The sequence below is a fragment of the Protopterus annectens genome, chromosome 2.part2 (genome assembly GCF_019279795.1).
Source record: "Protopterus annectens isolate FY-2018-M chromosome 2.part2, PAN1.0, whole genome shotgun sequence".
Taxonomy (NCBI): domain Eukaryota; kingdom Metazoa; phylum Chordata; order Ceratodontiformes; family Protopteridae; genus Protopterus; species Protopterus annectens.
Genome location: NC_056730.1, coordinates 883317898 through 883332711, shown reverse-complemented (window position 1 = coordinate 883332711; position 14814 = coordinate 883317898).

The window sequence follows — 14814 nt, the reverse complement described above, 5'->3', positions numbered from 1 at the left end:
TGGACTATGCTACAGCTACTAGCTACCCTAGTTTCAGTGGGAAACACTAGAGAATGTTGAACACAGCATGAAAATGACACTGAAAAATATGTTTAAAACAGCTGAAAATCAGCTAGGAGGTTCTAAATAATGATTTAAACAGCTAACAGGTCAGTTAATTAAGTACTGCTTGGTGAGAAAACTAGAGCAGGCAGAACAGATAGCTTTAAAACAGTGAAAAATTACCAGTAAATACTTCATAAACAGTGCAACAACAAAAAAAGCTTACTAAACAGTGAAAACAGCAATAAACTTTGATTTTACAGGCACAGTGTAGCAGGCAACTGCAGTATAACAGTGTGGTTTAGTAGACAGTAATAAATACAGTATACAAGTAGGCGGCAGGCAATAAAAAAGAGCAGTAAATAGTATAAATAAGCAAAAAAAAAAAAAAGCTACCTATCTATGTCAAATAGAGCTCCTGATTAGCACTCTTCAAGAAAAATCTTGATGACTGGATGGGAAATAGGAAATTCTCCCCAGGGATCACTTCTGTGGCTCTGCTCGACAGGGGCACAGGAAAATAATTTTCTTGGGTGGCAAAAGCCAGGGTGCCTTTTTGGCTAGGCTTATATAGGCCCTAGGGCTAATAGCCTAGTACCTACCTATGAACCTATGAACAGATAACTTATGTTTTTTGGAAGCTCAGAAGCCTCTAGTCGTCTGTCCTCAAGACTGGAGACATGTAATTGTTAAACCTGTAGTTAAGGGGAATAAGACAAACCCAACGGCATACAAACCTAAAAGTTTACTTTTATGTTGTGGGAAAATAATGGAGAAGGTTATTTTGGATAGACTGATAGAAGTGGGAAGGTTGGGACTTGAAACCATATAGCAGCATGCATATGTTGAAAATAGATCTATAATCACCTGTATCATAATGTTCTATAACAATATATTAACTATTATGATATCTATAGATAAAAATCTGTGCAGTGATGTAATTTATATAGGCCTAACTTCAGCATTTGATAGTGTCATACACAAAACACTGATTAATAAATTAGAACAACAAAGTGTTGATATAATCTTGATAAGACTGATAGCTGCATGGCTTACAAATAGGAGAAGGCAAGTGGCATACAGCAATTGGACAGGTGAAAGTCTAGGGTACAGTCAGGGTGTCCCACAGGGCTCTGTCCTGAGCCCATACTAGTTTATATTTCAGATGTATCTTTTTCATCTGAGGTGTTCTACAGTCTATGCCGATAACTTGAAATGGGTAGACTGCATGTGTTACAGGTAGGGCATGTCTGCAAAAGAACTTGACTAAACTGATCTTTTGAGCACAGGAGAATGATATGCTGATAAATACCTCAAATACTAACTATATATGAGATCTGGGAGACTGAGTTTGAAAGGTGAATATTTAATACAGAACACAGTGATTAAAACAGTAGATTCATTTAAGGATCTGGGTATATGGGTAGCTGCAGCTTTGAGTTTTTCAGTCATATCACCCCATTGGTTAATGATAGTTCTAGATTTATAAGTTATATAAAAAGGTTTATGAAGTCTAGGAAATAAAAAAAATGATAAAATCATTGTTTGTTAGCTTCATTAACCCAAACTCAAGACTGGAATAACAATATGGAAACCTTATAAGAGAACAAGCATGAGCAAATTCGGAAGAGTACCGCAGAAATATACCAAGAGTATCCATGCACATGACATTTTAAATTATTATGAAAGACTTACATTTCTGAACTTGTACTTTCTCATATAGACATTTAAGAGAAAATTTTATTCAGCTATATAGGTCATTTCTAGACAACTACCTCTGGGAATGTTTGGATTTGTCAAATAGTAATAGCAAACCACCAGACAACCTATGTAGAAGATTCTATAGGAATGAGAAATGTACTAATTGGTTCTCTGAGAGAGTAGCTGATGCATGAAATAGACTACTAAATTACATTAAAGCAAGCACTAGTTTACATAATTTTAAGAATAATCTGGACACTTATAGGAATAACCGTTTTGGTATATTGTCGGGCTAAAAGGGATTTATTGCCCATGCCTGAAATATATGGATGAATGTATGTATGTATGTATCACACTTTTATGTCATTAATGTTTAGAATGATGCTAAAGGAAAAAAGGAAGTAGCTGTAAATAAAAGAATTTTTGTTCTTATTAGTATTTGTATACATTTCCTGTTATAAACTGTATGATCTGATATTGTGTTTTCCATCCATTCCTCAATGATTGGGTTATGGATCCGGCTGTAGATCTGACTTCAGTCACGTTTTCTAGACTTGGATCTATACCTCAGGCTCCTCCCTTTACATGTACCCCCTCCTGTCCCCAACATTACTTCAGATCTTGTTTGCCTCTCAGAGTATGGACATGAAGTCATTGGCTCAGTGTTTTTTTTTCAGCTAAATGCTTTTAACATTTTCTATTGGAAAGTATTTGGTGTTTCTGTGCTATCATATTTTGACTAGTTTAGGTCTCTTTTCTACTGAAGTTCCTTTCTTTCCCATTAAAAAAAATACTCTAGGCCTCCTCTGTGCCTTTTCCTCTCGTTTTCTTTTTTTTTTACAAAAGATATCTAGCAGTTTTTGATACCATTGCTGGCATTCTTATCTTTTTTTATATACACCAGTTTCTCTCTCTCTACATTCTTACCATTGCTGGTAGTGTTACCTGTAACTTTCCTTTCTTTTAGGGACTATGTCAGACAAGTCTATTGGTTTTAAAAATGTGTGGCTTATAGTCAAAAAATGCCAAATTCTGATTCACACCTAAAAAGTGTGCATTGTTTGGTGGTAGCTCATCTGATAGAGGATTGCTCGATTTGCACAGCCTTTGGTCATGAAGCCATGACTGAACATCATAAAAAGCTGATTCTCAAAGGTCTCCTTCCTTCTGATTCTTTGAAATCTGCATCTGGTGCTTCCCCCATATGAGAAAAGGTCCTCTGATAAACACATGGTGGACAAGAGCGATAGACCCTAAGAAAAGGACAGAGAGGCAATGAAGCAATCCCCTGACTGCTGTCCTTCATCTGCCCATTATTTGGCTTTGATAACAAACATTTCTAAACCTCTGGATCCTACCAATGCTCCAGATATGACCCCAGTATGGTCCAAGACCCCCTCCCTTGCCGGAGCTGAGGTTTTCCCCGAACCCAGTCTCTCCTAGGTTGGGTCCCCCAAATCAACCCTTGAGGACGTCTCATTTGGGGAGATCATTGACATTATTAGACAGAAAAGAGGTTGGTCTTCCAAAGCCCCTTCTCAGGAGGAATATGTGATCCTCGAGGCTTTTTTTCCAGCTCAGGGACTCCATGGGTGGTTCCCCCTGCTGATGAGATATTGGATTTAATCTCCTGCTGGGCATATGAACCAGACATCACAGAACTAATTCCGAGAAAACCAGACAAATATTTTGCTGCTCCTAAAGACCAGTCTCATTGGAGCAAAGGCCTGGCAGTGGATGTCATGGCAGCCACTAAGAAGGAACTCACATAAGAAAGCTCATCTGTCCATCCACCTAACAGAGTCCAGGGCTTTGGACAAGTTTGGGAAGCAAAGCTACACTTTAGCTACCTTTGGGTTAAGATCACTGAATTATTTGGCACACATGACTAAGTTTCAGACAGACTTGACAAAGGAACTCTCAAAGTATTTTTCTTGGTCCACGTTTGTGTAAGACAGAAAAATAGTGAGACGTTTGTGTAAGACAGAAAAATAGTGAGTGGGTTTGCAGCAATCCCCATTGAATGCCTCCATGCGACTCATTTCCAGTGCAAAAAAGGTGTTTCAAGAGCCACAAGGAGGCATGACTGGATGTGTTTGTGTGATTTTGTGGAGCCCTTTAAGACATATTTTATCAATGCCCCATTTTATGGCTTGAATTTGGCCCTAAGGACAAAGACACACTTTACAGGAGTGAAAAGGATGGGAAAACTCTTTCTACCATAGGCAAATGGTTGTCTACCCCCAAAGGACTTTTTTAGAAACCAAAAAAGAGGTAAGACTCTGTGGTTTCAGAAGGCCCAAGGGGTTTCTCTGGATTTCACTGGAGACAGATCCCCCAAGGCAGAGGAATGTATTCTAATGACAGACATCACCCTCGCGGCAGAGGAGGCCCAAAGAATTAAGGCTTCAGATGTCCATTCTCCAAGAAGCCATTTCAGTGCTCCTAAATGGTTACCTGACTGCCACACACTAGAGGCAGTCAAGGGGCACTTGTCTCTAAACCCAGAAGCCTGGACATCAATCACTGAAGATGTCTGGGTGTAGAAATAATTACCAGAGGCAATTTTATTCCCTTTCTCTATATACCCCCAGTATGAATGAAACTTCCCAATGTACCACCTCTCAAAGAAAAACAGAAGTTACTTATTGTTTCTGGTCAATGAATGTGGAGGATCTTTCTCAAACACATGTTGACAAATGTCTGTACCCTTCTCATTGTGGTAGCTGTGGTTCTCCAGATTTCGGCTCCATAGAACAGAACTTGCTTCACCATGGTGTTAAAGATCCTGGTCTTGATCTGTGTTGAGAGGTTAGCAGATCTCCAGACTGTCTGCAGCTGCTGGAAAGCTACTCTTGCTTTTCTAACCTGGTTTCCAACACCTACTTCAGTGCCTCCAAGCCTGTCAACTATGCTGCCCAGATATGAAAATCTATCCACTCCCTCCAGTGTCTAGCCCTCTAGAATAATTGAAGATGCTGTTATTAACTTTCAATACCTTGCTCTTTCCTCTATGAATGTTGAGGCCTACTCGAGCAGAATTCTCTGCCACAGTCCTTGTCTTTTCCTGCATCTGTTGCTAGGTGTGGGACAGGAGGGCCAGATCATCATTGAAATGAAGATAGTCTAGTTGACTTCAGGGTGTCTACTGGATGCCATTTGATTTCTGGGCAGTGAACGTCTTCATTACCCAGTCCGTCACAAGGAGGAACAGGAAAGGCGACAACAAGCATCCTTGCCTCACTCCTGTTTGCACCTTGAAGGCATCTGTAAGCTGTCTGCCATGAATTACCCTACATGTCATCCCCTCATACGAGTTCCTAATTATGTTAGTAAGCTTCTCGGGTACCCCGTAGTGTCTCAGCATCTTCCACTGAGTCTGCCTGTCTACACTGTCGAAGCCCTTCTTGTAGTTGATAAAATTCACATAGAGGGGTGAGTTCCATTCCAGTGACTGCTCCAGGATGATGCACAGCTTTGCAATTTGATCTGTCTTTGTGAAAATCAGCTTGTTGGTCTTGGAGCTGGGGATCAGCCTCATCTCTCATTCTGTTCAAGAGGACTCTATTGAAGACCTTGCCTAGTATGGACAACAACATTATACCCCTGTAATTGGAACACAAACTGAGGTTGCCTTTTTTGGGAAATTTAATGAGGTAGCCCTCCTTCCAGTCTGTTGGAATGTGTTCTTCCCAAATCTTACAGAAAAGGGGGTGGAGCATCTCTACGCTGGTTTCTATGTCAGCTTTTAGTGCCTGTTCCGGGATGCTCTCTAGACCAGCAGACTTGCCATTTTTCAGTTGGTTTATGGCTGTGTGTACTTCCTCTTTTGTGGGCATACTGCAATCAGACATTAGGTCCTGATCTGCAGGTAGTATCTCAGGAGGGTTTACTGGTGTTGGCATATTTAGTAACTCTTAAAAATATTCCCTCCATCTGTTCTTTTGCTTTTCCTCATCAGCTATTTTCCTCTCGTCTTTATCTTTTACAGGTCTTTCTGGTTTGCTGTATTTTCTGGAAAGCTTCCTTAAGTTATTAAAGAGATCCTTCATGTTTTCCTTATGGGCTGCTTCCTCAACTTCTGATGTCAGTAATTCTATGTATTGTCTCTTGTCTGTTTTGATACACTTCTTCACTGCTCTTTGCTGATCTAAATGTTTGTTGTGCTTTGGCCTTTCCTGCTCTTCTGTGGCTATTGTTGACTTCTGCCTTCATCAACATTCTATCTCCTATCTTCTTCATTGTTTCTGGAGAGATCCACTCCTCATGGATATATGTTTTTGGGTCTCAGTATTAACTGACAAGTTGATGTGATTGCTCTCTAAACACCTTGCCACTTTTCATCTATGGACTCCTCCTCCAGTAACTCCTGCAAAACTTGGAATTTATTACAGAGTGTAAAACTCATTTTGCTTTATTGTGTCTTTTAAGAGGCTGACATTGTAACATTGTCTTTTGTTGGCCTCTTCTGTCCAGTTTCTTTTCAGTTTAAGTTTCAAGGGGGCAATCAAAAGATGTTAGTCAGAAGCAGTATCTGCACCTCTTTTCACATACACATCCTGAAGACACCTACGGACCTTCTTTCGGATATATATGTGGGCAGTCTGGTTCTCCTTCAAGTGATTTGGTGATACCCAAGTTGCTTTGTTTATCCTTCTATGGTGGAAGAAACTCCCTCCTATGACCAAGCTTCCTGTTGCACACATGTCAGCGAGCCTCTCAACATTGCCGTTCATCTCACCTACGGCCTGTTTACCCATGATATTCTCATAGTCTTGGCTGTCACTGCCAATCTTGGCATTGAATTCTCCCATGACTATCACAATGTTCCTGCATAAGCATTTATGTACAATGCTTAGCAGTCTTTTGTAGAATTCCTCCTTGAACCCCTTGTCGCTGTCATTAGTAGGTGCATAGCATTGTATGAGGTCCATATTAATCCTACGATTCTTAGTTCTGAAGGAAGTTGTGACAATTCTAGGAACATGTGCTTCCCATCCAATAAGAGCTCTCTGGGCTTTCTTGGATAGCATCAGTGCCACTCCTTGGGTGTGCGATGCATCTTCTTCCTCGTGTCCTGAAAACAGAAGTAATTCTCCTGAGGCAAGTCTTCTCTGGCCCAGTTGATTCCACCTAGCCTCAGACATTTCATGAGATTTCTTCATTTCTGGCTAGGGACCAGTCATTTTCAATTCAGAACCTTGCCCCTTGAACTCACAGCCTCCCAAGTATTTGCCAAATGCATGTCAGTAGTTGCAGCTCATCTCTGACTGCAAGGGTTCTGGGTGTTCTCTCATCTGGACAACTGTCTCCTTACTGTTCCTACCAGGACTCTGCTAGTCCAAACCAGAAACTATTTGCTCCAGCTGTGCTCCGACCTAGGAATTACAGCGAATCATAACAAATCACATTTTCCCCAGTACCGTTTCTGGACTTCATAGGAGCACACTTGGACACAACCATTCAGATTACAAGGTTGCCAGAAAAAAGGTTAGTCACAGTAAGAAATAAGGTTCTACAACTGCTTTCCCATCAGACAACACTTGCCAGACTGATTCTTCAACTTTTAGGGTTGATGGCAGCCTCCATTACTCCAGTCCTCTTGGCAAGGTATTATATGTGACATTGTATTGCAGTGGACAGTAGTAGTCCAATGGTTCATCAGATTCCAGTCTGTGGCCTTTCCAATCTGTTTAACAAAAATTTGCAAACACCATGGAATTGTGGATTCAGTCTCCAGAAGATGTTTGGGGCTGTCCATCTGTTGCTCTCTCCGAAAGCATTAGTGACCACAGACACTTCCCAGCTAGGGTGGGGGCCATTACATAGGAAAGATGGCCCAAGGCACATGGTCCCTAAGAGAGGCTAATCTTCAAATCAGTGTCTTAGACATGAAGGCAGTCCTCCTAATGTTGCAGGCTTTTCAGGATGTCCTTCCTCTAGGGATGATTTCTATCCATCCTGACAACATATCAGTAGTCTGGTACCTCAACAAACAAAGGGGAAACACTGCCCTACCCATTCTGCTGAGAAGCAGTGAGCGTGGCAATGGGTGATATCTTTCAACTGTTTTCTGATAGCAATGCACATCTTGGAGAACACCAACGTTTTAGTGAATAGACTAAGCAAATCTATTCTGCTAGTTCATGAGTGGTCTCTCAATCCAACAGTAGTGACACAAATCTTTCCTTAATAAGGCCCACCATGCTATGATCTTTTTGCTTCTTCCACCAATTCCAAATGCAGCAGCTTTTTTTTGCTTTGACTGTCCCCAAAGGGGGAGTCCCCGAGAGACCCTCTGATTCACAATTGGCCCTTTGGTCTCCTATTTGCCTTCCCACCAATTTCCCTAATTCCAAAATTTCCTTAGTGTCCCTTTCTGGCCTCATCAAGTATGTTTTCCCTTTCTCTAGCCTCATCTGGTTCACCCCCCCCCCCCTTGGATGCTGCATCTGAATCCAGATCTCCTCTCTCATCCATCTGGAAAGCCTTATCTAGATATTTGAGCCCTAAAGCTAATAACATGATTTTTCCACTTCCAATGATGGCTTGCAAGTCCAGGCTTTCCTCACAAATGGTCCATATTCTTACTTCTTCTCAGAAACCATCCACTAGAAAAGTTTACAAAATTAAGTGGGAAAAGATTCTCCATTTGTGCTTTGCAGAGAAATTTAGATCCGTTTTCAACCCCTATAACAGCAGTATTAGACTTTATTGCTTCTATTTTCTATAATGTAGCTAGCTATTTAACTGTCACCCAAACCAAGATAACTAAAGGCCTGCAAAAAGTACCTCCTTTGGTGGATTTACTCTGATCAGATACTACAAAGTCACCCCTTCATTCTCCTTCAACCCAAGGCCTTAGTTACCACTGATGCTTCCCAAATCAGGGGTGGGGGGCACTTCTTGGGAAAGACAATCCAAGGCACATGGTCCCTTGAAGAGGCCAATACAAATATCAGTGTCTTATAAATGAGAGCAGTCCTCCTAGCATTGCAGATCTTCCAAGACACTATTCCCCTCTGGGACCATTGCGATTCAGACACACAATATATATCAGTGGTCTGGTACATCAACAAACAAGGAAGAGCTGAATCATACTCCCTGTGTCGAGTGGGTTTGAGATTGGATGAAATTGCCTATTGCCACAATCAATTTCTGACAGCAATGCACATTCCTGGGAAATCCATCATGATAGCAAAGTTAAGCAGGTCAATGCCTCACAGGTGGTCACTCAATATGAAAGTGTCAGAAAAGATATTCCGTTGATGGCGCCAACCTTGCTGTGACCTCTTTGCATATCCCCTAAACAACAAGTGCAGCAGGCTCTTTGCCCTGATCCCTTCACCGAGGGAATCACTGAGAGACACTCTTCTCCACAATTGGCCCCCAGTCTCCTCTATGCTTTTCTTCAAAAATTTGACATGCATGGCTCGGCTTAAAACAGCCCTTGTGGTTGTTAGCTAGTAAACACCTATGAACCTATGAATTATGAAACATTCGACTGAAGAACTATTTTACATCAAAAATTAAAAAATGTAAACACTAATAATAAAACAAATGCAAAACAACTTAACAGATGGCCCAGTTCCTAAGTATAATAATGCCCTCTACGGAAATAACAGACCTTCAGGGGTGTAGGAACAGAGGACCTCACAACTCCCCTGGGTGATTTTTATTTCTCCAATAACATCCACCCTGTCAGACATTATTGCTTACTTAAACTTCAATTCTTCTTCAGTTACTTGGATGAAAAGTAATATGGTTTGTCTTGTATTTGTTTCTGTATCTTTTTCTGCTGAAATATAGTAAGTGTTGGTATCCTGTGTGTTTTCAGTATCAGCTGAACTTTTCTGACAAGTTCTGATACACTTGCTAATTGTAGGCAGGGTCTTGGGGATGAAATATTTATAAGCAGGGCCTGGAAGATGAACCATTTATAGGCTGTCTGTGTCCATTAGAGACATAGGTGCCAAACCAGGGATGAATTTCCTGTTCTCCATCCAATTGTCCAAGTTACACTTGAATTGGTTTAGGGAGGAACTCTGCTTCATGTGGATGGGGAGCCTGTTCCAGGGAAGGGATAGTCTCTAGGATACATGCCAGTCACTCCAGCAGGTCCTATTTATATCACAGGCAAGGTTAAGTCTTTAGAATGAGTAATTCTGGTGCTGTTTGCTTTACGGATATTCAGTAGGCCCATCAGGGTGGGGTCTGACAATGCCTTGTATGCCAGACATAGCTCTCAACAGCCTGTAGGAGACCGAATACAGGGATAGGGCATTGAGAAGGTCTGCATAAGAAATGTTACTTATGCCCTGTATTGTTTTAGTGAGGAACCTCTGTGGACATTCCAATTGTTGGATATGCCTAGTTAGGTGCATACTAAAGGGGGCATTGTACACAATGATAGGTCCAATGAATGCTGAATACAGTAGAACAATTACTTCCTTGGATCTAGATACCATACCTTTGTTGTGTAAGTTGTATAACATAGAATCATTTCCTTAGTATAGTAGACATATGATGGTAAAAGGCAAGATTAATGTCCATGTGTGTCCCCAAGTTCCTGACTACAAGTTCATCTCTTAAGGATTTGTTCTCAATATGATAGTTACCAGGAGTGGATGACTTCCCAAAGGATACTATTATGTATTTCTTGGCATTTAGTTTTAGTTCATGGCTCTGACACCAGTTGTTTGCCTGTTAGCCCTTGCTGGAGAACATTTGTGTTGGTGGGGGATTCAATGACAGCTCCTAATTTGCAATCATCTGCAAATTTATTCAGCCAGAGGCCATTGACATTGGCCTTGACTTCAGAGAAGTAAATGCCAGAACCAATCCCTGAGGAACCCCACTTGTGACTGACCTCTTTGTAGAGGTGAACTCCCCGATTCTAACTTTCTGGGTCCTGTCTGCGAGCCAGTTGGCTATCCAATGGGTTGCATAAAGGTTTTTACCTAACCTCTTGAGTTTGTCAACAATGCTTGCATGAGGTATTATGTCAAATGCCTTGGCCAGGTCAAGAGTGAACCATTTTGCCCTCATCCATTTCTTTGGTGACCTTTTCAAAGAAGTCCACCAGGTTGAGTAGGCATGACCTGTCCCTGATGAAACTAAACTGGGTTGGGACCAGCATCTGGAGGTTTCCTATGTCATTATTGATCATTTCCATGGTAATTCTTTCCATTGCTTTGCATATGAGACTGGTGCAACTTATGGGTCTGTAGATGGCCCACCTTTGTGCAGAGAGCAAACTGTTGTTGTTCTCCATTCATGATGCATGAAGTCTGTTTGGAGGCTACAGTTCAATAGCAATTCCAGTGGGCCTGATAGGTTATGCTATTTAGAAAGCATCCTGTGATATTGTCTGGGCTCATTGAGGCAGTGTTCGTGACCCTAGAGAGAGTATTAAGGACCTGTTCAAATATATGTATGGGTCCCCTTCACATTGTCGACATTTCATAAAGTTGAAGACCATATGGCTGAGACTGTATGATCAACTTTTGAAATGTCGACCATGCAGAACCGGCATCTCCGAACAGTGCAGAATGGAAAGATTTCCATCTTCTGCACTGTAGTGCGATCTCAGGGTTGCTATATTTGAGTTCCGGGGTGTGGGGGGGTGGATCCCCCCATGGAAGGTGCAGGGGGGCTTACCCCCCCTGCTAGCAATGTGAAGGTAAGTGTGTTTTTTTTTTTTTTAACATGGCTGACATTTCGAAAGTTAGTCATATGGTCTCTGCCATATGGTCTTCGACTTTATGAAATGTTGATCATGTAAAGTAGACCCATATATATATATATATATATATATATATATATATATATATATATATATGTGTGTGTGTGTGTGTGTGTGTGTGTGTGTGTGTGTGTGTGTGTGTATACATTAATATGTACACTTATGTATACATACACACACAATATCCATTATATGAGTAATTAACATGTACACTTAAGTCTCTGACACATACGCAGAAAATCAGATGCGCGCACGCACGCACACACACAAAAGCACAGACTCTCTATCACTAATACACATGCACACAGACACACACAAAAATGTGCCCAGTAATTACAACTACTTTCTTGACTAGCTACACCTCAAATGTCTCGTGATCAAATGAATAAAAAAATTACATACAGTGAAAATCAATGCATCTTCCCCCAACCCTCATACTTCTCAACTGTCCTTGATTGTGTAGAATGTCCCATATTTTTGCCTTATATTTTTGCCACGTTCCTTATAATTATTTATAGTTTCATAGGTGGTTACAAGGATAATGACCTCATGGGGCCTTTTTAAGTGTAGCCATGCTTCCCAAATGCATCTGACAAGTTTTGATATTCTAGGTTTATTTTAAGGGGTACGTATGTATAGGCTTGAGCATGGCTGGTCAAAAGGGATCCAGTGTCTGTCAGCCTGGGATGACATGCGCGACAAGCCACACTGCTTCGCTAGAGATGGCTTGCACCTGTCACCCTTAGGCTTTCGAATACTGGCCAAGGCTCTTGCCACACATATAGTGCCTTTTTTAAGCAAGGCTCAAAAGACAAACCCATCACCGTAAATAGCACAAGTAACAAAAAACTGAGGGTAATGCTACTCAATGCCAGAAGTCTAAACCTCAAAATGCATGGACTCAAGGCACTCCTCAGTATGGAGAAAATTGATACATGTGCAGTAACAGAAACCTGGTTTAAGGCTCCAGAGAGCACCCCAGCACTGCCAGGCTACAACTCATACCATACATTTTGGCCACAAAACCCAGACCGAAATACAAAAGGTGGGGGAGTATCCGTATTCATCAAGGATACCCACACCTCCAGGTTTGTGGCACAGCACGATGCTTCAGAGATCATCCACGTGCAACTAACAACGGGTAAAACTGCTATTCAAATTATAGCTTGCTACAGATCACCCACCATATCCCAGGACCCCCACTCCGCATTCCTGGAAATGCTGGGAAACAAAGGTCCTAACACCCTGATATTGGGCGATTTCAATTACCCAAACATTAACTGGGAGAACTACTCAAGTACAAACTCCCTTGCCCAACATTTCCTAGAATTTATACACTCAAACACCCTGGATCAACTGGTCAACACCCCCACCAGAGGTGACAACATATTGGACCTGGTCATCACCAACATGGGCGACCGGTGGTCCACACCTGAGGTCAACCCCTCGCTGGTTAGATCTGACAATAAACTAATCACTCTGGATATCCACATTCTGCCACCACTCCCGGTCAAAGAAACCACCATGAAAAACTTTTCAAAAGCAAAACTTCACTTTACTTAAGACCGAGGTGGGAAGTTTCAAAACCCCCATGCTAAAGGATAATACTGTCCAAGCTGCAAAATCTTTTACTAGTGCACTCTACGGGCACCTACAAGAATGCATGGATCGTGTTATCCCAAACAAAACCAAGACTCACTCCTCCAAGAAAAGGAAACCAGTCTGGTGGACCCCTGCTATAAACAAGCTATACAACAGGAGGAGGAAACTAGTACAGAAAAGAGTAAAATCCCAAGAGGGGAAGACATCCCTGATCACTATCAGAAAGAAACTACGTTCCCTCATAAAATCATCCAAGGCTAGCTTCAAAAGAAAAATTGCCATGGACTCCAAAGATAACCACAAGGCATTCTTTAGCTATGTCAAGAATCTAAGTGGCAATTCTCAGATCTGCTCGGAGTTAGTGCAGAATGGCACAAAATACACTGACCCGACCGATATAGACAACATCCTGGCAGACAGGTTCAGTGCAAACTTCATCCCCCTCTCACCCCCAAAAGGGCCCATAACTATACCAGAAGAATATAATGCCCCTGAAATCACAGACACTCAGGTTAAAACAGCCCTCTCCAAAGCCAAAAACACAGCATCAATGGGACCGGACAGTGTCCCAGGCTGCATCCTACATGAGCTCAAAGATGAACTAACCCCTCACCTAAACACACTGTTTAAACTCAGCCTCTCCACAGGCTATGTACCCACAGAGTGGTGCACAGCAACAGTTATTCTGCTACACAAAGGTGGAGCCACAATGGACCCCGGGAACTATCGCCCTATAAGCTTGACTAGCTTGGTCTGCAAAGATATGGAGCGCATCATCATGGATCTCATTAACAGAGACATTGGGAACCTCCAAACACTGGACCCTACCCAGTTTGGCTTTGTTAAGGGCAGATCATGCCTCCTAAACCTGGTGGACTTCTTTGAGACAGTTAACAAGGCTATAGACGAGGGAAAGGTGGTCCATGCAGCCTACCTAGACCTCACAAAGGCCTTCAACACCATTCCCCACTCAGGTATTATAGACAAGCTCACCAGCCTGAACATAAACCCCTACGTCACGAGATGGGTTACCAACTGGCTCACGGACAGAACCCACATGGTAAGAGTTGCAGGAGCTAGGTCTGACTCTAAACCGGATACAAGTGGCATTCCCCAAGGCTCAGTCCAAGGACCCCTCCTGTTTGGCATATACTTCTCAGAGGTACAGGCAAGCACAGGAGGACTATGGCTGACCAAGTTCACAGACGACTGCAAACTACGGGCTATAACTGACTCTCTGGCTGACACATACATCCTCCAAAAGGGTCTCACTGAGACAGATACCTGGTGTCAAAACCATGGCCTCAAGCTAAATGCCAAAAAGTGCATAGTCATCCCCTTTGGAAAAAACAAAGCACCCACAAACTACCACATAGATGGTAGCCCCCTAAATATGGAAGACGTAATAAGGGATCTGGGGACTCAAGTAGATAGCAACCTCTCCTTTGATAATCACATTGCCAAAGTGGTTAGAAAATCCTTCTATGTGGCCCACCTAATCACAAAAGAGTTTGGATCTAGATTGAAAAAGAGGTCATTGAGCCCCTCTATGCATCACTCATCAGACCCATCATAGAGTACAATGCCTCATTTTGGATGCATCTTACAAGACACCTGCAACAGCTGGAAAGACCACAGAAGTACCTCACCAAGAAGATCACTGGCCTCAAGCAGATGCCCTATGCAGCTCGACTGAAAAAACTCCAGCTGTACTCGGTTGCATA